This window comes from Toxotes jaculatrix, chromosome 1 (genome assembly GCF_017976425.1).
Source record: "Toxotes jaculatrix isolate fToxJac2 chromosome 1, fToxJac2.pri, whole genome shotgun sequence".
In the NCBI taxonomy this organism is placed as follows: domain Eukaryota; kingdom Metazoa; phylum Chordata; class Actinopteri; family Toxotidae; genus Toxotes; species Toxotes jaculatrix.
This window is the reverse complement of record NC_054394.1, coordinates 29,975,072-29,998,275: the sequence shown is the minus strand read 5'-3', so window position 1 is coordinate 29,998,275 and position 23,204 is coordinate 29,975,072. Positions and strand designations below refer to the sequence as shown.

Here is a 23,204-nt window from a genome sequence, read left to right as displayed (position 1 = left end):
CGTACTAAAGTATAACTTTTTCCTGCCAATTTTGACGCCTTACTATACTATGACGTTTTTTATGACATTTTGAGGTCTAAAAATTTTTTGACTTTTTTTGCCCGAAAAAAACGCCTTACTATACTATGACGTTTTTTATGACATTTTGAGGTCGAAAAATTTTTGGACTTTTTTGCCCGAAAAAAACGCCATACTATACTATGATGTTTTTTATGACATTTTGAGGTCGAAAAAAAAATTGACTTTTTTTTGTCCGATTTTGACGCCTTACTATACTATGACGTTTTTTATGACATTTTGAGGTAAAAAAATTTTTGACTATTTTTGGCCGAAAAAAACGCCTTGCTATACTATGTTTTTTTATAACATTTTGAGGTCAAAAATTTTTTTGACTTTTTTTGTCCGAAAAAAACGCCTTACTATACTATGACGTTTTTTATGACATTTTGAGGTCGAAAATTTTTTTGACTTTTTTTGGCCGAAAAAAACGCCTTACTATACTATGACGTTTTTTATGACATTTTGAGGTCGAAAAAACTTTTGCCTTTTTTGGTTCACTTTTGACGCCTTACTATACTATGACGTTTTTTACGACATTTTGAGGTCGAAAAAATTTTTGACTTTTTTTGGCCGAAAAAACGCCTTACTATACTATGACGTTTTTTATGACATTTTGAGGTCGAAAAAAATTTTGACTTTTTTTGGCCGAAAAAAACGCCTTACTATACTATGACGTTTTTTACGACATTTTGAGGTCGAAAATTTTTTTGACTTTTTTTGGCCGAAAAAAACGCCTTACTATACTATGACGTTTTTTACGACATTTTGAGGTCGAAAATTTTTTTGACCTTTTTTGTCCGATTTTGACGCCTTACTATACTATGACGTTTTTTATGACATTTTGAGGTTGAAAAAATTTTTTTGACTTTGTTTGGCCGAAAAAACGCCTTACTATACTATGACGTTTTTTATGACATTTTAAGGTAGAAAAAAATTTTGACTTTTTTTGGCCGAAAAAAACGCCTTACTATACTATGACGTTTTTTACGACATTTTGAGGTCGAAATTTTTTTTGACTGTTTTTGTCCGATTTTGACGCCTTACTATACTATGACATTTTTTATGACATTTTGAGGTCGAAAAATTTTTGGACTCATTTTGCCCGAAAAAAACGCCTTACTATACTATGACGTTTTTTATGACACTTTGAGGTCTAAAAAAATTTTGACTTTTTTTGTCCGATTTTGACGCCTTACTATACTATGACGTTTTTTATGACATTTTGAGGTCAAAAAAGGTTTTGACTTTTTTTTGTCCGATTTTGAAGCCTTACTATACTATGACGTTTTTTATGACATTTTGAGGTCGAAATAAATTTTGACTTTTTTTGGCCGAAAAAAACGCCATACTATACTATGACGTTTTTTACGACATTTTGAGGTCGAAATAAATTTTGACTTTTTTTGTCCGAAAAACACGCCTTACTATACTATGACGTTTTTTACGACATTTTGAGGTCGAAATAAATTTTGACTTTTTTTGGCCGAAAAAAACGCCATACTATACTATGACGTTTTTTATGACATTTTGAGGTCTAAAATAATTTTGACTTTTTTTGCCCGAAAAAAAACGCCTTACTATACTATGACGTTTTTTACGACATTTTGAGGTCGAAAATTTTTTTGACTTTTTTTGTCCGATTTTGACGCCTTACTATACTATGACGTTTTTTATGACATTTTGAGGTCGAAAATTTTTTTGACTTTTTTTGGCCGAAAAAAACGCCTTACTATACTATGACGTTTTTTACGACATTTTGAGGTCGAAAATTTTTTTGACTTTTTTTGGCCGAAAAAAACGCCTTACTATACTATGACGTTTTTTACGACATTTTGAGGTCGAAAATTTTTTTGACCTTTTTTGTCCGATTTTGACGCCTTACTATACTATGACGTTTTTTATGACATTTTGAGGTTGAAAAAAAATTTTTGACTTTGTTTGGCCGAAAAAACGCCTTACTATACTATGACGTTTTTTATGACATTTTAAGGTCGAAAAAAATTTTGACTTTTTTGCCCGAAAAAAACGCCATACTATACTATGATGTTTTTTATGACATTTTGAGGTCGAAAAAAAAATTGACTTTTTTTTGTCCGATTTTGACGCCTTACTATACTATGACGTTTTTTATGACATTTTGAGGTAAAAAAATTTTTGACTATTTTTGGCCGAAAAAAACGCCTTGCTATACTATGTTTTTTTATAACATTTTGAGGTCAAAAATTTTTTTGACTTTTTTTGTCCGAAAAAAACGCCTTACTATACTATGACGTTTTTTATGACATTTTGAGGTCGAAAATTTTTTTGACTTTTTTTGGCCGAAAAAAACGCCTTACTATACTATGACGTTTTTTATGACATTTTGAGGTCGAAAAAACTTTTGCCTTTTTTGGTTCACTTTTGACGCCTTACTATACTATGACGTTTTTTACGACATTTTGAGGTCGAAAAAATTTTTGACTTTTTTTGGCCGAAAAAACGCCTTACTATACTATGACGTTTTTTATGACATTTTGAGGTCGAAAAAAATTTTGACTTTTTTTGGCCGAAAAAAACGCCTTACTATACTATGACGTTTTTTACGACATTTTGAGGTCGAAAATTTTTTTGACTTTTTTTGGCCGAAAAAAACGCCTTACTATACTATGACGTTTTTTACGACATTTTGAGGTCGAAAATTTTTTTGACCTTTTTTGTCCGATTTTGACGCCTTACTATACTATGACGTTTTTTATGACATTTTGAGGTTGAAAAAAATTTTTTGACTTTGTTTGGCCGAAAAAACGCCTTACTATACTATGACGTTTTTTATGACATTTTAAGGTAGAAAAAAATTTTGACTTTTTTTGGCCGAAAAAAACGCCTTACTATACTATGACGTTTTTTACGACATTTTGAGGTCGAAATTTTTTTTGACTGTTTTTGTCCGATTTTGACGCCTTACTATACTATGACATTTTTTATGACATTTTGAGGTCGAAAAATTTTTGGACTCATTTTGCCCGAAAAAAACGCCTTACTATACTATGACGTTTTTTATGACACTTTGAGGTCTAAAAAAATTTTGACTTTTTTTGTCCGATTTTGACGCCTTACTATACTATGACGTTTTTTATGACATTTTGAGGTCAAAAAAGGTTTTGACTTTTTTTTGTCCGATTTTGAAGCCTTACTATACTATGACGTTTTTTATGACATTTTGAGGTCGAAATAAATTTTGACTTTTTTTGTCCGAAAAACACGCCTTACTATACTATGACGTTTTTTACGACATTTTGAGGTCGAAATAAATTTTGACTTTTTTTGGCCGAAAAAAACGCCATACTATACTATGACGTTTTTTATGACATTTTGAGGTCTAAAATAATTTTGACTTTTTTTGGCCGAAAAAAACGCCTTACTATACTATGACGTTTTTTACGACATTTTGAGGTCGAAAATTTTTTTGACCTTTTTTGTCCGATTTTGACGCCTTACTATACTATGACGTTTTTTATGACATTTTGAGGTCGAAAATTTTTTTGACCTTTTTTGTCCGATTTTGACGCCTTACTATACTATGACGTTTTTTACGACATTTTGAGGTCGAAAATTTTTTTGACTTTTTTTGTCCGATTTTGACGCCTTACTATACTATGACGTTTTTTATGACATTTTGAGGTCGAAAATTTTTTTGACTTTTTTTGGCCGAAAAAAACGCCTTACTATACTATGACGTTTTTTACGACATTTTGAGGTCGAAAATTTTTTTGACTTTTTTTGGCCGAAAAAAACGCCTTACTATACTATGACGTTTTTTACGACATTTTGAGGTCGAAAATTTTTTTGACCTTTTTTGTCCGATTTTGACGCCTTACTATACTATGACGTTTTTTATGACATTTTGAGGTTGAAAAAAAATTTTTGACTTTGTTTGGCCGAAAAAACGCCTTACTATACTATGACGTTTTTTATGACATTTTAAGGTCGAAAAAAATTTTGACTTTTTTTGGCCGAAAAAAACGCCTTACTATACTATGACGTTTTTTACGACATTTTGAGGTCGAAATTTTTTTTGACTGTTTTTGTCCGATTTTGACGCCTTACTATACTATGACATTTTTTATGACACTTTGAGGTCTAAAAAAATTTTGACTTTTTTTGTCCGATTTTGACGCCTTACTATACTATGACGTTTTTTATGACATTTTGAGGTCAAAAAAGGTTTTGACTTTTTTTTGTCCGATTTTGAAGCCTTACTATACTATGACGTTTTTTATGACATTTTGAGATCGAAATAAATTTTGACTTTTTTTGGCCGAAAAAACGCCTTACTATACTATGATGTTTTTTATGACATTTTGAGGTCGAAAAAAATTTTGACTTTTTTTGGCCGAAAAAAACGCCTTACTATACTATGACGTTTTTTATGACATTTTGAGGTCTAAAAAAATTTTGACTTTTTTTGTCCGAAAAAAACGCCATACTATACTATGACATTTTTTTATGACATTTTGAGGTCGAAAAAAATTTTGACTTTTTTTAGCCGAAAAAAACGCTTTACTATACTATGACGTTTATGACATTTTGAGGTCGAAAAATTTTTTGACTTTTTTTGGCCGAAAAAAACACCTTACTATACTATGACGTTTTTTATGACATTTTGAGGTCGAAAAATTTTTTGACTTTTTTTGTCCGATTTTGACGCCTTACTATACTATGACGTTTATGACATTTTGAGGTCGAAAAAAATTTTGACTTTTTTTGTCCGAAAAAAACGCCTTACTATACTATGACGTTTTTTACCACATTTTGAGGTCGAAATAAATTTTGACTTTTTTTGTCCGAAAAAAACGCCTTACTATACTATGACGTTTTTTATGACATTTTGAGGTCTAAAAAAATTTGACTTTTTTTGGCCGAAAAAAACGCCATACTATACTATGACGTTTTTATGACATTTTGAGGTCGAAAAATTTTTTGACTTTTTTTGTCCGATTTTGACGCCTTACTATACTATGACGTTTTTTATGACATTTTGAGGTCGAAATAAATTTGGACTTTTTTTGTCCGAAAAAAACGCCTTACTATACTATGACGTTTTTTATGACATTTTAAGGTCGAAAAAAATGTTGACTTTTTTTGGCCGAAAAAAACGCCTTACTATACTATGACGTTTTTTACGACATTTTGAGGTTGAAAATTTTTTTGACTGTTTTTGTCCGATTTTGACGCCTTACTATACTATGACGTTTTTTATGACATTTTGAGGTCGAAAAAAATTTTGACTTTTTTTGGCCGAAAAAAACGCCTTACTATACTATGACGTTTTTTATGACATTTTGAGGTCGAAATAAATTTTGACTTTTTTTGTCCGAAAAAAACGCCTTACTATACTATGACGTTTTTTATGACATTTTGAGGTCTAAAAAAATTTGACTTTTTTTGGCCGAAAAAAACGCCATACTATACTATGACGTTTTTATGACATTTTGAGGTCGAAAAATTTTTGGACTTTTTTTGGCCGAAAAAAACGCCATACTATACTATGACGTTTTTTATGACATTTTGAGGTCGAAATAAATTTTGACTTTTTTTGTCCGAAAAAATGCCTTACTATACTATGACGTTTTTTATGACATTTTGAGGTCGAAAAAGTTTTTGACGTTTTTTGTCCGATTTTGACGCCTTACTATACTATGACGTTTTTTATGACATTTTGAGGTCGAAAAAAATTTTGACTTTTTTTGGCCGAAAAAAACACCATACTATACTATGACGTTTTTTACGACATTTTGAGGTCGAAAAAAATTTTGACTTTTTTTGGCCGAAAAAAACGCCTTACTATACTATGACGTTTATGACATTTTGAGGTCGAAAAAAATTTTGACTTTTTTTGTCCGAAAAAAACGCCATAGTATACTATGACATTTTTTTATGACATTTTGAGGTCGAAAAAAATTTTGACTTTTTTTAGCCGAAAAAAACGCTTTACTATACTATGACGTTTATGACATTTTGAGGTCGAAAAATTTTTTGACTTTTTTTGGCCGAAAAAAACACCTTACTATACTATGACGTTTTTTATGACATTTTGAGGTCGAAAAATTTTTTGACTTTTTTTGTCCGATTTTGACGCCTTACTATACTATGACGTTTATGACATTTTGAGGTCTAAAAAAATTTTGACTTTTTTTGGCCGAAAAAAACACCATACTATACTATGACGTTTTTTACGACATTTTGAGGTCGAAAAAAATTTTGACTTTTTTTGGCCGAAAAAAACGCCTTACTATACTATGACGTTTATGACATTTTGAGGTCTAAAAAAATTTTGACTTTTTTTGTCCGAAAAAAACGCCATACTATACTATGACATTTTTTTATGACATTTTGAGGTCGAAAAAAATTTTGACTTTTTTTAGCCGAAAAAAACGCTTTACTATACTATGACGTTTATGACATTTTGAGGTCGAAAAATTTTTTGACTTTTTTTGGCCGAAAAAAACACCTTACTATACTATGACGTTTTTTATGACATTTTGAGGTCGAAAAATTTTTTGACTTTTTTTGTCCGATTTTGACGCCTTACTATACTATGACGTTTATGACATTTTGAGGTCGAAAAAAATTTTGACTTTTTTTGTCCGAAAAAAACGCCTTACTATACTATGACGTTTTTTACCACATTTTGAGGTCGAAATAAATTTTGACTTTTTTTGTCCGAAAAAAACGCCTTACTATACTATGACGTTTTTTATGACATTTTGAGGTCTAAAAAAATTTGACTTTTTTTGGCCGAAAAAAACGCCATACTATACTATGACGTTTTTATGACATTTTGAGGTCGAAAAATTTTTTGACTTTTTTTGTCCGATTTTGACGCCTTACTATACTATGACGTTTTTTATGACATTTTGAGGTCGAAATAAATTTGGACTTTTTTTGTCCGAAAAAAACGCCTTACTATACTATGACGTTTTTTACGACATTTTGAGGTTGAAAATTTTTTTGACTGTTTTTGTCCGATTTTGACGCCTTACTATACTATGACGTTTTTTATGACATTTTGAGGTCGAAAAAAATTTTGACTTTTTTTGGCCGAAAAAAACGCCTTACTATACTATGACGTTTTTTATGACATTTTGAGGTCGAAATAAATTTTGACTTTTTTTGTCCGAAAAAAACGCCTTACTATACTATGACGTTTTTTATGACATTTTGAGGTCTAAAAAAATTTGACTTTTTTTGGCCGAAAAAAACGCCATACTATACTATGACGTTTTTATGACATTTTGAGGTCGAAAAATTTTTGGACTTTTTTTGGCCGAAAAAAACGCCATACTATACTATGACGTTTTTTATGACATTTTGAGGTCGAAATAAATTTTGACTTTTTTTGTCCGAAAAAATGCCTTACTATACTATGACGTTTTTTATGACATTTTGAGGTCGAAAAAACTTTTGCCTTTTTTGGTTCACTTTTGACGCCTTACTATACTATGACGTTTTTTACGACATTTTGAGGTCGAAATAAATTTTGACTTTTTTTGGCCGAAAAAAACGCCATACTATACTATGACGTTTTTTATGACATTTTGAGGTCTAAAATAATTTTGACTTTTTTTGCCCAAAAAAAACGCCTTACTATACTATGACGTTTTTTACGACATTTTGAGGTCGAAAATTTTTTTGACTTTTTTTGTCCGATTTTGACGCCTTACTATACTATGACGTTTTTTATGACATTTTGAGGTCGAAAATTTTTTTGACTTTTTTTGGCCGAAAAAAACGCCTTACTATACTATGACGTTTTTTACGACATTTTGAGGTCGAAAATTTTTTTGACTTTTTTTGGCCGAAAAAAACGCCTTACTATACTATGACGTTTTTTACGACATTTTGAGGTCGAAAATTTTTTTGACCTTTTTTGTCCGATTTTGACGCCTTACTATACTATGACGTTTTTTATGACATTTTGAGGTTGAAAAAAATTTTTTGACTTTGTTTGGCCGAAAAAACGCCTTACTATACTATGACGTTTTTTATGACATTTTAAGGTAGAAAAAAATTTTGACTTTTTTTGGCCGAAAAAAACGCCTTACTATACTATGACGTTTTTTACGACATTTTGAGGTCGAAATTTTTTTTGACTGTTTTTGTCCGATTTTGACGCCTTACTATACTATGACGTTTTTTATGACATTTTGAGGTTGAAAAAAATTTTTTGACTTTGTTTGGCCGAAAAAACGCCTTACTATACTATGACGTTTTTTATGACATTTTAAGGTAGAAAAAAATTTTGACTTTTTTTGGCCGAAAAAAACGCCTTACTATACTATGACGTTTTTTACGACATTTTGAGGTCGAAATTTTTTTTGACTGTTTTTGTCCGATTTTGACGCCTTACTATACTATGACGTTTTTTATGACATTTTGAGGTCAATAAATTTTTTGACTTTTTTTGGCCGATTTTAACGCCTTACTATACTATGACGTTTTTTATGACACTTTGAGGTCTAAAAAAATTTTGACTTTTTTTTTCCGATTTTGACGCCTTACTATACTATGACGTTTTTTATGACATTTTGAGGTCAAAAAAGGTTTTGACTTTTTTTTGTCCGATTTTGAAGCCTTACTATACTATGACGTTTTTTATGACATTTTGAGGTCGAAATAAATTTTGACTTTTTTTGGCCGAAAAAACGCCTTACTATACTATGACGTTTTTTACGACATTTTGAGGTCGAAATAAATTTTGACTTTTTTTGGCCGAAAAAAACGCCATACTATACTATGACGTTTTTTACGACATTTTGAGGTCGAAATAAATTTTGACTTTTTTTGTCCGAAAAACACGCCTTACTATACTATGACGTTTTTTACGACATTTTGAGGTCGAAATAAATTTTGACTTTTTTTGGCCGAAAAAAACGCCATACTATACTATGACGTTTTTTATGACATTTTGAGGTCTAAAATAATTTTGACTCTTTTTGCCCGAAAAAAACGCCTTACTATACTATGACGTTTTTTACGACATTTTGAGGTCGAAAATTTTTTTGACTTTTTTTGTCCGATTTTGACGCCTTACTATACTATGACGTTTTTTATGACATTTTGAGGTCGAAAATTTTTTTGACTTTTTTTGGCCGAAAAAAACGCCTTACTATACTATGACGTTTTTTACGACATTTTGAGGTCGAAAATTTTTTTGACTTTTTTTTGTCCGATTTTGACGCCTTACTATACTATGACGTTTTTTATGACATTTTGAGGTCGAAAATTTTTTTGACTTTTTTTGGCCGAAAAAAACGCCTTACTATACTATGACGTTTTTTACGACATTTTGAGGTCGAAATTTTTTTTGACTGTTTTTGTCCGATTTTGACGCCTTACTATACTATGACATTTTTTATGACATTTTGAGGTCGAAAAATTTTTGGACTCATTTTGCCCAAAAAAAACGCCTTACTATACTATGACGTTTTTTATGACATTTTGAGGTCTAAAAAAATTTTGACTTTTTTTGTCCGATTTTGACGCCTTACTATACTATGACGTTTTTTATGACATTTTGAGGTCGAAAAATTTTTTGACTTTTTTTGTCCGATTTTGACGCCTTACTATACTATGACGTTTTTTATGACATTTTGAGGTCTAAAAAAATTTTGACTTTTTTTGGCCGAAAAAAACACCATACTATACTATGACGTTTTTTATGACATTTTGAGGTCGAAAAATTTTTTGACTTTTTTTGGCCGAAAAAAACGCCTTACTATACTATGACGTTTTTTATGACATTTTGAGGTCGAAAAATTTTTTGACTTTTTTTGTCCGATTTTGACGCCTTACTATACTATGACGTTTTTTATGACATTTTGAGGTCGAAATAAATTTTGACTTTTTTTGTCCGATTTTAACGCCTTACTATACTATGACGTCTTTTATGACATTTTGAGGTCGAAAAAAAATTTTGACTTTTTTTGTCCGATTTTGACGCCTTACTATACTATGACGTTTTTTATGACATTTTGAGGTCGAAAAAAATTTTGACTTTTTTTGGCCGAAAAAAAACGCCTTACTATACTATGATGTTTTTTATGACATTTTGAGGTCGAAAAATTTTTTGACTTTTTTTGGCCGAAAAAAACGCCTTACTATACTATGACGTTTTTTATGACATTTTGAGGTCGAAATAAATTTTGACTTTTTTTGGCCGAAAAAAACGCCTTACTATACTATGACGTTTTTTACGACATTTTGAGGTCGAAATAAATTTTGACTTTTTTTGTCCGAAAAAAACGCCTTACTATACTATGACGTTTTTTATGACATTTTGAGGTCGAAAAATTTTTTGACTTTTTTTGTCCGATTTTGACGCCTTACTATACTATGACGTTTTTTATGACATTTTGAGGTCGAAAAAAATTTTGACTTTTTTTGGCCGAAAAAAACACCATACTATACTATGACGTTTTTTATGACATTTTGAGGTCGAAAAAAATTTTGACTTTTTTTGGCCGAAAAAAACGCCTTACTATACTATGACGTTTTTTATGACATTTTGAGGTCGAAAAATTTTTGGACTCATTTTGCCCAAAAAAAACGCCTTACTATACTATGACGTTTTTTATGACATTTTGAGGTCTAAAAAAATTTTGACTTTTTTTGTCCGATTTTGACGCCTTACTATACTATGACGTTTTTTATGACATTTTGAGGTCGAAAAATTTTTTGACTTTTTTTGTCCGATTTTGACGCCTTACTATACTATGACGTTTTTTATGACATTTTGAGGTCTAAAAAAATTTTGACTTTTTTTGGCCGAAAAAAACACCATACTATACTATGACGTTTTTTATGACATTTTGAGGTCGAAAAATTTTTTGACTTTTTTTGGCCGAAAAAAACGCCTTACTATACTATGACGTTTTTTATGACATTTTGAGGTCGAAAAATTTTTTGACTTTTTTTGTCCGATTTTGACGCCTTACTATACTATGACGTTTTTTATGACATTTTGAGGTCGAAATAAATTTTGACTTTTTTTGTCCGATTTTAACGCCTTACTATACTATGACGTCTTTTATGACATTTTGAGGTCGAAAAAAAATTTTGACTTTTTTTGTCCGATTTTGACGCCTTACTATACTATGACGTTTTTTATGACATTTTGAGGTCGAAAAAATTTTTGACTTTTTTTGGCCGAAAAAAAACGCCTTACTATACTATGATGTTTTTTATGACATTTTGAGGTCGAAAAATTTTTTGACTTTTTTTGGCCGAAAAAAACGCCTTACTATACTATGACGTTTTTTATGACATTTTGAGGTCGAAATAAATTTTGACTTTTTTTGGCCGAAAAAAACGCCTTACTATACTATGACGTTTTTTACGACATTTTGAGGTCGAAATAAATTTTGACTTTTTTTGTCCGAAAAAAACGCCTTACTATACTATGACGTTTTTTATGACATTTTGAGGTCGAAAAATTTTTTGACTTTTTTTGTCCGATTTTGACGCCTTACTATACTATGACGTTTTTTATGACATTTTGAGGTCGAAAAAAATTTTGACTTTTTTTGGCCGAAAAAAACACCATACTATACTATGACGTTTTTTATGACATTTTGAGGTCGAAAAAAATTTTGACTTTTTTTGGCCGAAAAAAACGCCTTACTATACTATGACGTTTTTTATGACATTTTGAGGTCGAAAAATTTTTTGACTTTTTTTGTCCGAAAAAAACGCCTTACTATACTATGACGTTTTTTACGACATTTTGAGGTCGAAATAAATTTTGACTTTTTTTGTCCGAAAAAAATGCCTTACTATACTATGACGTTTTTTACGACATTTTGAGGTCGAAAAATTTTTTGACTTTTTTTGGCCGAAAAAAAACACCTTACTATACTATGACGTTTTTTATGACATTTTGAGGTCGAAAAATTTTTTGACTTTTTTTGGCCGAAAAAAACGCCTTACTATACTATGACGTTTTTTATGATATTTTGAGGTCGAAATAAATTTTGACTTTTTTTGGCCGAAAAAAACGCCTTACTATACTATGACGTTTTTTACGACATTTTGAGGTCGAAATAAATTTTGACTTTTTTTGTCCGAAAAAAACGCCTTACTATACTATGACGTTTTTTATGACATTTTGAGGTCGAAAAATTTTTTGACTTTTTTTGGCCGAAAAAAACGCCATACTATACTATGACGTTTTTTATGACATTTTGAGGTCGAAATAAATTTTGACTTTTTTTGGCCGAAAAAAACGCCTTACTATACTATGACGTTTTTTACGACATTTTGAGGTCGAAATAAATTTTGACTTTTTTTGTCCGAAAAAAACGCCTTACTATACTATGACGTTTTTTATGACATTTTGAGGTCGAAAATTTTTTTGACTTTTTTTGGCCGAAAAAAACGCCATACTATACTATGACGTTTTTTATGACATTTTGAGGTCGAAAAATTTTTTGACTTTTTTTGTCCGATTTTGACGCCTTACTATACTATGACGTTTTTTATGACATTTTGAGGTCGAAATAAATTTTGACTTTTTTTGGCCGAAAAAACGCCTTACTATACTATGACGTTTTTTATGACATTTTGAGGTCGAAAAATTTTTTGACTTTTTTTGTCCGATTTTGACGCCTTACTATACTATGACGTTTTTTATGACATTTTGAGGTCGAAATAAATTTGGACTTTTTTTGTCCGAAAAAAACGCCTTACTATACTATGACGTTTTTTACGACATTTTGAGGTTGAAAATTTTTTTGACTGTTTTTGTCCGATTTTGACGCCTTACTATACTATGACGTTTTTTATGACATTTTGAGGTCGAAAAAAATTTTGACTTTTTTTGGCCGAAAAAAACGCCTTACTATACTATGACGTTTTTTATGACATTTTGAGGTCGAAATAAATTTTGACTTTTTTTGTCCGAAAAAAACGCCTTACTATACTATGACGTTTTTTATGACATTTTGAGGTCTAAAAAAATTTGACTTTTTTTGGCCGAAAAAAACGCCATACTATACTATGACGTTTTTTATGACATTTTGAGGTCGAAAAATTTTTGGACTTTTTTTGGCCGAAAAAAACGCCATACTATACTATGACGTTTTTTATGACATTTTGAGGTCGAAATAAATTTTGACTTTTTTTGTCCGAAAAAATGCCTTACTATACTATGACGTTTTTTATGACATTTTGAGGTCGAAAAAACTTTTGCCTTTTTTGGTTCACTTTTGACGCCTTACTATACTATGACGTTTTTTACGACATTTTGAGGTCGAAATAAATTTTGACTTTTTTTGGCCGAAAAAAACGCCATACTATACTATGACGTTTTTTATGACATTTTGAGGTCTAAAATAATTTTGACTTTTTTTGCCCAAAAAAAACGCCTTACTATACTATGACGTTTTTTACGACATTTTGAGGTCGAAAATTTTTTTGACTTTTTTTGTCCGATTTTGACGCCTTACTATACTATGACGTTTTTTATGACATTTTGAGGTCGAAAATTTTTTTGACTTTTTTTGGCCGAAAAAAACGCCTTACTATACTATGACGTTTTTTACGACATTTTGAGGTCGAAAATTTTTTTGACTTTTTTTGGCCGAAAAAAACGCCTTACTATACTATGACGTTTTTTACGACATTTTGAGGTCGAAAATTTTTTTGACCTTTTTTGTCCGATTTTGACGCCTTACTATACTATGACGTTTTTTATGACATTTTGAGGTTGAAAAAAATTTTTTGACTTTGTTTGGCCGAAAAAACGCCTTACTATACTATGACGTTTTTTATGACATTTTAAGGTAGAAAAAAATTTTGACTTTTTTTGGCCGAAAAAAACGCCTTACTATACTATGACGTTTTTTACGACATTTTGAGGTCGAAATTTTTTTTGACTGTTTTTGTCCGATTTTGACGCCTTACTATACTATGACATTTTTTATGACATTTTGAGGTCGAAAAATTTTTGGACTCATTTTGCCCGAAAAAAACGCCTTACTATACTATGACGTTTTTTATGACACTTTGAGGTCTAAAAAAATTTTGACTTTTTTTGTCCGATTTTGACGCCTTACTATACTATGACGTTTTTTATGACATTTTGAGGTCAAAAAAGGTTTTGACTTTTTTTTGTCCGATTTTGAAGCCTTACTATACTATGACGTTTTTTATGACATTTTGAGGTCGAAATAAATTTTGACTTTTTTTGGCCGAAAAAACGCCTTACTATACTATGACGTTTTTTACGACATTTTGAGGTCGAAATAAATTTTGACTTTTTTTGGCCGAAAAAAACGCCATACTATACTATGACGTTTTTTACGACATTTTGAGGTCGAAATAAATTTTGACTTTTTTTGTCCGAAAAACACGCCTTACTATACTATGACGTTTTTTACGACATTTTGAGGTCGAAATAAATTTTGACTTTTTTTGGCCGAAAAAAACGCCATACTATACTATGACGTTTTTTATGACATTTTGAGGTCTAAAATAATTTTGACTTTTTTTGCCCGAAAAAAACGCCTTACTATACTATGACGTTTTTTACGACATTTTGAGGTCGAAAATTTTTTTGACTTTTTTTGTCCGATTTTGACGCCTTACTATACTATGACGTTTTTTATGACATTTTGAGGTCGAAAATTTTTTTGACTTTTTTTGGCCGAAAAAAACGCCTTACTATACTATGACGTTTTTTACGACATTTTGAGGTCGAAAATTTTTTTGACTTTTTTTTGTCCGATTTTGACGCCTTACTATACTATGACGTTTTTTATGACATTTTGAGGTCGAAAATTTTTTTGACTTTTTTTGGCCGAAAAAAACGCCTTACTATACTATGACGTTTTTTACGACATTTTGAGGTCGAAATTTTTTTTGACTGTTTTTGTCCGATTTTGACGCCTTACTATACTATGACATTTTTTATGACATTTTGAGGTCGAAATAAATTTTGGACTCATTTTGCCCAAAAAAAACGCCTTACTATACTATGACGTTTTTTATGACATTTTGAGGTCTAAAAAAATTTTGACTTTTTTTGTCCGATTTTGACGCCTTACTATACTATGACGTTTTTTATGACATTTTGAGGTCGAAAAATTTTTTGACTTTTTTTGTCCGATTTTGACGCCTTACTATACTATGACGTTTTTTATGACATTTTGAGGTCTAAAAAAATTTTGACTTTTTTTGGCCGAAAAAAACACCATACTATACTATGACGTTTTTTATGACATTTTGAGGTCGAAAAAAATTTTGACTTTTTTTGGCCGAAAAAAACGCCTTACTATACTATGACGTTTTTTATGACATTTTGAGGTCGAAAAATTTTTTGACTTTTTTTGGCCGAAAAAAACGCCTTACTATACTATGACGTTTTTTATGACATTTTGAGGTCGAAAAATTTTTTGACTTTTTTTGTCCGATTTTGACGCCTTACTATACTATGACGTTTTTTATGACATTTTGAGGTCTAAAAAAATTTTGACTTTTTTTGTCCGATTTTAACGCCTTACTATACTATGACGTCTTTTATGACATTTTGAGGTCGAAAAAAAATTTTGACTTTTTTTGTCCGATTTTGACGCCTTACTATACTATGACGTTTTTTATGACATTTTGAGGTCGAAAAAAATTTTGACTTTTTTTGGCCGAAAAAAAACGCCTTACTATACTATGATGTTTTTTATGACATTTTGAGGTCGAAAAATTTTTTGACTTTTTTTGGCCGAAAAAAACGCCTTACTATACTATGACGTTTTTTATGACATTTTGAGGTCGAAATAAATTTTGACTTTTTTTGGCCGAAAAAAACGCCTTACTATACTATGACGTTTTTTACGACATTTTGAGGTCGAAATAAATTTTGACTTTTTTTGTCCGAAAAAAACGCCTTACTATACTATGACGTTTTTTATGACATTTTGAGGTCGAAAAATTTTTTGACTTTTTTTGTCCGATTTTGACGCCTTACTATACTATGACGTTTTTTATGACATTTTGAGGTCGAAAAAAATTTTGACTTTTTTTGGCCGAAAAAAACACCATACTATACTATGACGTTTTTTATGACATTTTGAGGTCGAAAAAAATTTTGACTTTTTTTGTCCGAAAAAAACGCCTTACTATACTATGACGTTTTTTATGACATTTTGAGGTCGAAAAATTTTTTGACTTTTTTTGTCCGAAAAAAACGCCTTACTATACTATGACGTTTTTTACGACATTTTGAGGTCGAAATAAATTTTGACTTTTTTTGTCCGAAAAAAAGGCCTTACTATACTATGACGTTTTTTACGACATTTTGAGGTCGAAAAATTTTTGGACTTTTTTTGGCCGAAAAAAAACACCTTACTATACTATGACGTTTTTTATGACATTTTGAGGTCGAAAAATTTTTTGACTTTTTTTGGCCGAAAAAAACGCCTTACTATACTATGACGTTTTTTATGATATTTTGAGGTCGAAATAAATTTTGACTTTTTTTGTCCGAAAAAAACGCCTTACTATACTATGACGTTTTTTATGACATTTTGAGGTCGAAAAATTTTTTGACTTTTTTTGGCCGAAAAAAACGCCATACTATACTATGACGTTTTTTATGACATTTTGAGGTCGAAAAATTTTTTGACTTTTTTTGTCCGATTTTGACGCCTTACTATACTATGACGTTTTTTATGACATTTTGAGGTCGAAATAAATTTTGACTTTTTTTGGCCGAAAAAACGCCTTACTATACTATGACGTTTTTTATGACATTTTGAGGTCGAAAAATTTTTTGACTTTTTTTGTCCGATTTTGACGCCTTACTATACTATGACGTTTTTTATGACATTTTGAGGTCTAAAAAAATTTTGACTTTTTTTGGCCGAAAAAAACACCATACTATACTATGACGTTTTTTATGACATTTTGAGGTCGAAAAAAATTTTGACTTTTTTTGGCCGAAAAAAACGCCTTACTATACTATGACGTTTTTTATGACATTTTGAGGTCGAAAAATTTTTTGACTTTTTTTGTCCGATTTTGACGCCTTACTATACTATTACGTTTTTTATGACATTTTGAGGTCGAAATAAATTTTGACTTTTTTTGGCCGAAAAAAACGCCTTACTATACTATGACGTTTTTTACGACATTTTGAGGTCAAAATAAATTTTGACTTTTTTTGTCCGAAAAAAACGCCTTACTATACTATGACGTTTTTTATGACATTTTGAGGTCGAAAAATTTTTTGACTTTTTTTGTCCGAAAAAAACGCCATACTATACTATGACGTTTTTTATGACATTTTGAGGTCGAAAAATTTTTTGACTTTTTTTGTCCGATTTTGACGCCTTACTATACTATGACGTCTTTTATGACATTTTGAGGTCTAAAAAATTTTTTGACTTTTTTTGGCCGAAAAAAACGCCATACTATACTATGACGTTTTTTATGACATTTTGAGGTCGAAAATTTTTTTGACTTTTTTTGTCCGATTTTGACGTCTTACTATACTATGACGTTTTTTATGACATTTTGAGGTCGAAAAAATTTTTTGACTTTTTTTGTCCGATTTTGACGCCTTACTCTACTATGACGTTTTTTATGACATTTTGAGGTCGAAAAAAAATTTGACTTTTTTTGGCCGAAAAAAACGCCTTACTATACTATGACGTTTTTTACGACATTTTGAGGTCGAAAAATTTTTTGACTGTTTTTGTCCGATTTTGACGCCTTACTATACTATGACGTTTTTTATGACATTTTGAGGTCGAAAAAATTTTTGACTTTTTTTGGCCGAAAAAAACGCCTTACTATACTATGACGTTTTTTACGACATTTTGAGGTCGAAAAATTTTTTGACTTTTTTTGGCCGAAAAAAACGCCTTACTATGCTATGACGTTTTTTACGACATTTTGAGGTCGAAAAATTTTTGGACTTTTTTTGTCCGATTTTGACGCCTTACTACACTATGACGTTTTTTATGAAATTTTGAAGTCAAAAAACATTTAGACTTTTTTTGCCCGAAAAAAACGCCTTACTATACTATGACGTTTTTTACGACATTTTGAGGTCGAAAATTTTTTTGACTTTTTTTGTCCGATTTTGACGCCTTACTATACTATGACGTTTTTTATGACATTTTGAGGTCGAAAATTTTTTTGACTTTTTTTGGCCGAAAAAAACGCCATACTATACTATGACGTTTTTTACGACATTTTGAGGTCGAAAATTTTTTTGACTGTTTTTGTCCGATTTTGACGCCTTACTATACTATGACATTTTTTATGACATTTTGAGGTCGAAAAAAATTTTGACTTTTTTTGTCCGATTTTGACGCCTTACTATACTATGACGTTTTTTACGACATTTTGAGGTCGAAATTTTTTTTGACTTTTTTTGTCCCATTTTGACGCCTTACTATACTATGACGTTTTTTATGACATTTTGAGGTCGAAAAATTTTTGGACTTTTTTTGGCCGAAAAAAAACGCCTTACTATACTATGACGTTTTTTATGACATTTTGAGGTCGAAAAATTTTTGGACTTTTTTTGGCCGAAAAAAACGCCTTACTATACTATGACGTTTTTTATGACATTTTGAGGTCGAAAAATTTTTGGACTTTTTTTGGCCAAAAAAAACGCCATACTATACTATGACGTTTTTTATGACATTTTGAGGTCGAAAAAAATTTTGACTTTTTTTGGCCGAAAAAAACACCATACTATACTATGACGTTTTTTACGACATTTTGAGGTCGAAAAATTTTTGGACTTTTTTTGTCCGATTTTGACGCCTTACTACACTATGACGTTTTTTATGAAATTTTGAAGTCAAAAAACATTTAGACTTTTTTTGCCCGAAAAAAACGCCTTACTATACTATGACGTTTTTTACGACATTTTGAGGTCGAAAATTTTTTTGACTTTTTTTGTCCGATTTTGACGCCTTACTATACTATGACGTTTTTTATGACATTTTGAGGTCGAAAATTTTTTTGACTTTTTTTGGCCGAAAAAAACGCCATACTATACTATGACGTTTTTTACGACATTTTGAGGTCGAAAATTTTTTTGACTGTTTTTGTCCGATTTTGACGCCTTACTATACTATGACATTTTTTATGACATTTTGAGGTCGAAAAAAATTTTGACTTTTTTTGTCCGATTTTGACGCCTTACTATACTATGACGTTTTTTACGACATTTTGAGGTCGAAATTTTTTTTGACTTTTTTTGTCCCATTTTGACGCCTTACTATACTATGACGTTTTTTATGACATTTTGAGGTCGAAAAATTTTTGGACTTTTTTTGGCCGAAAAAAAACGCCTTACTATACTATGACGTTTTTTATGACATTTTGAGGTCGAAAAATTTTTGGACTTTTTTTGGCCGAAAAAAACGCCTTACTATACTATGACGTTTTTTATGACATTTTGAGGTCGAAAAATTTTTGGACTTTTTTTGGCCAAAAAAAACGCCATACTATACTATGACGTTTTTTACGACATTTTGAGGTCGAAAAATTTTTGGACTTTTTTTGGCCGAAAGAAACGCCATACTATACTATGACGTTTTTTACGACATTTTGAGGTCGAAATAAAGTTTGACTTTTTTTGTCCGAAAAAAACGCCTTACTATACTATGACGTTTTTTATGACATTTTGAGGTCGAAAAATTTTTTGACTTTTTTTGGCCGAAAAAACGCCTTACTATACTATGACGTTTTTTATGACATTTTGATGTCGAAAAAAACTTGACTTTTTTTGGCCGAAAAAAACGCCATACTATACTATGACGTTTTTTTATGACATTTATAGGTCTAAAAAAATTTTGACTTTTTTTGGCCGAAAAAAACGCCATACTATACTATGACGTTTTTTTACGACATTTTGAGGTCGAAAAAAATTTTGACTTTTTTTGTCCGATTTTGACGCCTTACTATACTATGACGTTTTTTATGACATTTTGAGGTCGAAAAATTTTTTGACTTTTTTTGGCCGAAAAAAACGCCTTACTATACTATGACGTTTTTTTACGACATTTTGAGGTCGAAATAAATTTTGACTTTTTTTGTCCGAAAAAAACGCCTTACTATACTATGATGTTTTTTACGACATTTTGAGGTCGAAATAAATTTTGACTTTTTTTTTCCGGAAAAAAGGCCTTACTATACTATGACGTTTTTTATGACATTTTGAGGTCGAAAATGTTTTTGACTTTTTTTGGCCGAAAAAAACGCCTTACTATACTATGACGTTTTTTATGACATTTTGAGGTCGAAACATTTTTTGACTTTTTTTGGCCGAAAAAAACGCCATACTATACTATGACGTTTTTTACGACATTTTGAGGTCGAAAAATTTTTTGACTGTTTTTGTCCGATTTTGACGCCTTACTATACTATGACATTTTTTATGACATTTTGAGGTCGAAAAAAATTTTGACTTTTTTTGTCCGATTTTGACGCCTTACTATACTATGACGTTTTTTACGACATTTTGAGGTCGAAAAAGATTTTGACTTTTTTTGGCCGAAAAAAACGCCTTACTATACTATGACGTTTTTTACGACATTTTGAGGTCGAAAAATTTTTTTGACTTTTTTTGCCCGAAAAAAACGCCTTACTATACTATGACGTTTTTTACGACATTTTGAGGTCGAAAAATTTTTTGACTTTTTTTGTCCGATTTTGACGCCTTACTATACTATGACGTTTTTTATGACATTTTGAGGTCGAAAAATTTTTTGACTTTTTTTGGCCGAAAAAACGCCTTACTATACTATGACGTTTTTTACGACATTTTGAGGTCGAAAATTTTTTTGACTTTTTTTGCCCGGAAAAAACGCCTTACTATACTATGACGTTTTTTATGACATTTTGAGGTCGAAAAATTTTTGGACTTTTTTTGGACGAAAGAAACGCCATACTATACTATGACGTTTTTTATGACATTTTGAGGTCGAAAAAGGTTTTGACTTTTTTTTGTCCGATTTTGACGCCTTACTATACTATGACGTTTTTTACGACATTTTGAGGTCGAAAAATTTTTTGACTTTTTTTGTCCGATTTTGACGCCTTACTATACTGTGACGTTTTTGACATTTTGAGTTCGAAAAAAATTTTGACTTTTTTTGCCCGAAAAAAACGCCTTACTATACTATGACGTTTTTTACGACATTTTGAGGTCGAAAAATTTTTGGACTTTTTTTGTCCGATTTTGACGCCTTACTATACTATGACGTTTTTTACGACATTTTGAGGTCGAAATAAATTTTGACTTTTTTTGGCCGAAAAAAACGCCTTACTATACTATGACGTTTTTTATGACATTTTGAGGTCGAAAATTTTTTTGACTTTTTTTGGCCGAAAAAAACGCCATACTATACTATGACATTTTGAGGTGGAAAAATTTTTTGACTTTTTTTGCTCGAAAAAAAACGCCTTACTATACTATGACGTTTTTTACGACATTTTGAGGTCGAAAATTTTTTTGACTTTTTTTGTCCCATTTTGACGCCTTACTATACTATGACGTTTTTTATGACATTTTGAGGTCGAAAAATTTTTTGACTTTTTTTGGCCAAAAAAAACGCCATACTATACTATGACGTTTTTTACGACATTTTGAGGTCGAAAAATGTTTTGACTTTTTTTGGCCGAAAAAACGCCTTACTATACTATGACGTTTTTTATGACATTTTGAGGTCGAAAAATTTTTTGACTTTTTTTGGCCGAAAAAAACGCCTTACTATACTATGACGTTTTTTCTGACATTTTGAGGTCGAAAAAGGTTTTGACTTTTTTTGTCCGATTTTGACGCCTTACTATACTATGACGTTTTTTATGACATTTTGAGGTCGAAAAAAACGCCTTACTATACTATTACGTTTTTTACGACATTTTGAGGTCGAAAAATTTCTTGACTTTTTTTGTCCGATTTTGACGCCTTACTATACTATGACGTTTTTTGGCCGAAAAAATGGCATACTATACTATGACGTTTTTTATGACATTTTGAGGTCGAAACAAAATTTGACTTTTTTTAGCCGAAAAAAACGCCATACTATACTATGACGTTTTTTATGACATTTTGAGGTCGAAAAAAACGCCATACTATACTATGACGTTTTTTATGACATTTTGAGGTCGAAAAAAAATTAGACTTTTTTTGGCCGAAAAAAATGCCATACTATACTATGACGTTTTTTACGACATTTTGAGGTCGAAAAATTTTTGGACTCATTTTGCCCGAAAAAAATGCCTTACTATACTATGAGGTTTTTTACGACATTTTGAGGTCGAAAATTTTTTTGACTTTTTTTGTCCGATTTTGACGCCTTACTATACTTTGACGTTTTTTATGACATTTTGAGGTCGAAAAAAATTTTGACTTTTTTTGGCAGAAAAAAACGCCATACTATACTATGACGTTTTTTATGACATTTTGAGGTCGAAAAAAATTTTGACTTTTTTTGGCCGAAAAAAACGCCTTACTATATTATGACGTTTTTTACGACATTTTGAGGTCGAAAAATTTTTTGACTTTTTTTGTCCGATTTTGACGCCTTACTATACTATGACGTTTTTTATGACATTTTGAGGTCGAAAAATTTTTTGACTTTTTTTGCCCGAAAAAAACGCCTTACTATACTACGACGTTTTTTATGACATTTTGAGGTCGAAAATTTTTTGGACTTTTTTTGTCCGATTTTGACGCCTTACTATACTGTGACGTTTTTTATGACATTTTGAGGTCGAAAAAAATTTTGACTTTTTTTGGCCGAAAAAAAACACCATACTATACTATGACGTTTTTTGTGACATTTTGAGGTAGAAAAAAATGTTGACTTTTTTTGTCCGATTTTGACGCCTTACTATACTATGACGTTTTTGTATGACAATTTTGAAGCCTAACTATACTATAACGTTTGTATGGCAATTTTAGGCCTAACTATACTATGACATTTTTATGGCAATTTTAGGCCTTACTACACTGACTTTTTACATGATTAAAAGGAAAAAAAAACAGCAATAACATTTTGGTCCGAAATCGGCAGTGTTTTACGTTGACTGATTTTTTTTTAAGTGGCGCAAAGTGTCGCACACGTCGCAGTTTTAAACTCGACTTG

General features: G+C 30.4%; 1 protein-coding gene across 8 annotated transcripts in view; it reads left to right on the top strand.

The window, feature by feature from the left end:
• The window catches only part of LOC121178507 (troponin T, fast skeletal muscle isoforms-like), a 37,754-nt gene that overhangs the window by 13,873 nt on the left and 677 nt on the right, over window positions 1-23,204 (top strand). The window lies entirely within an intron of this gene.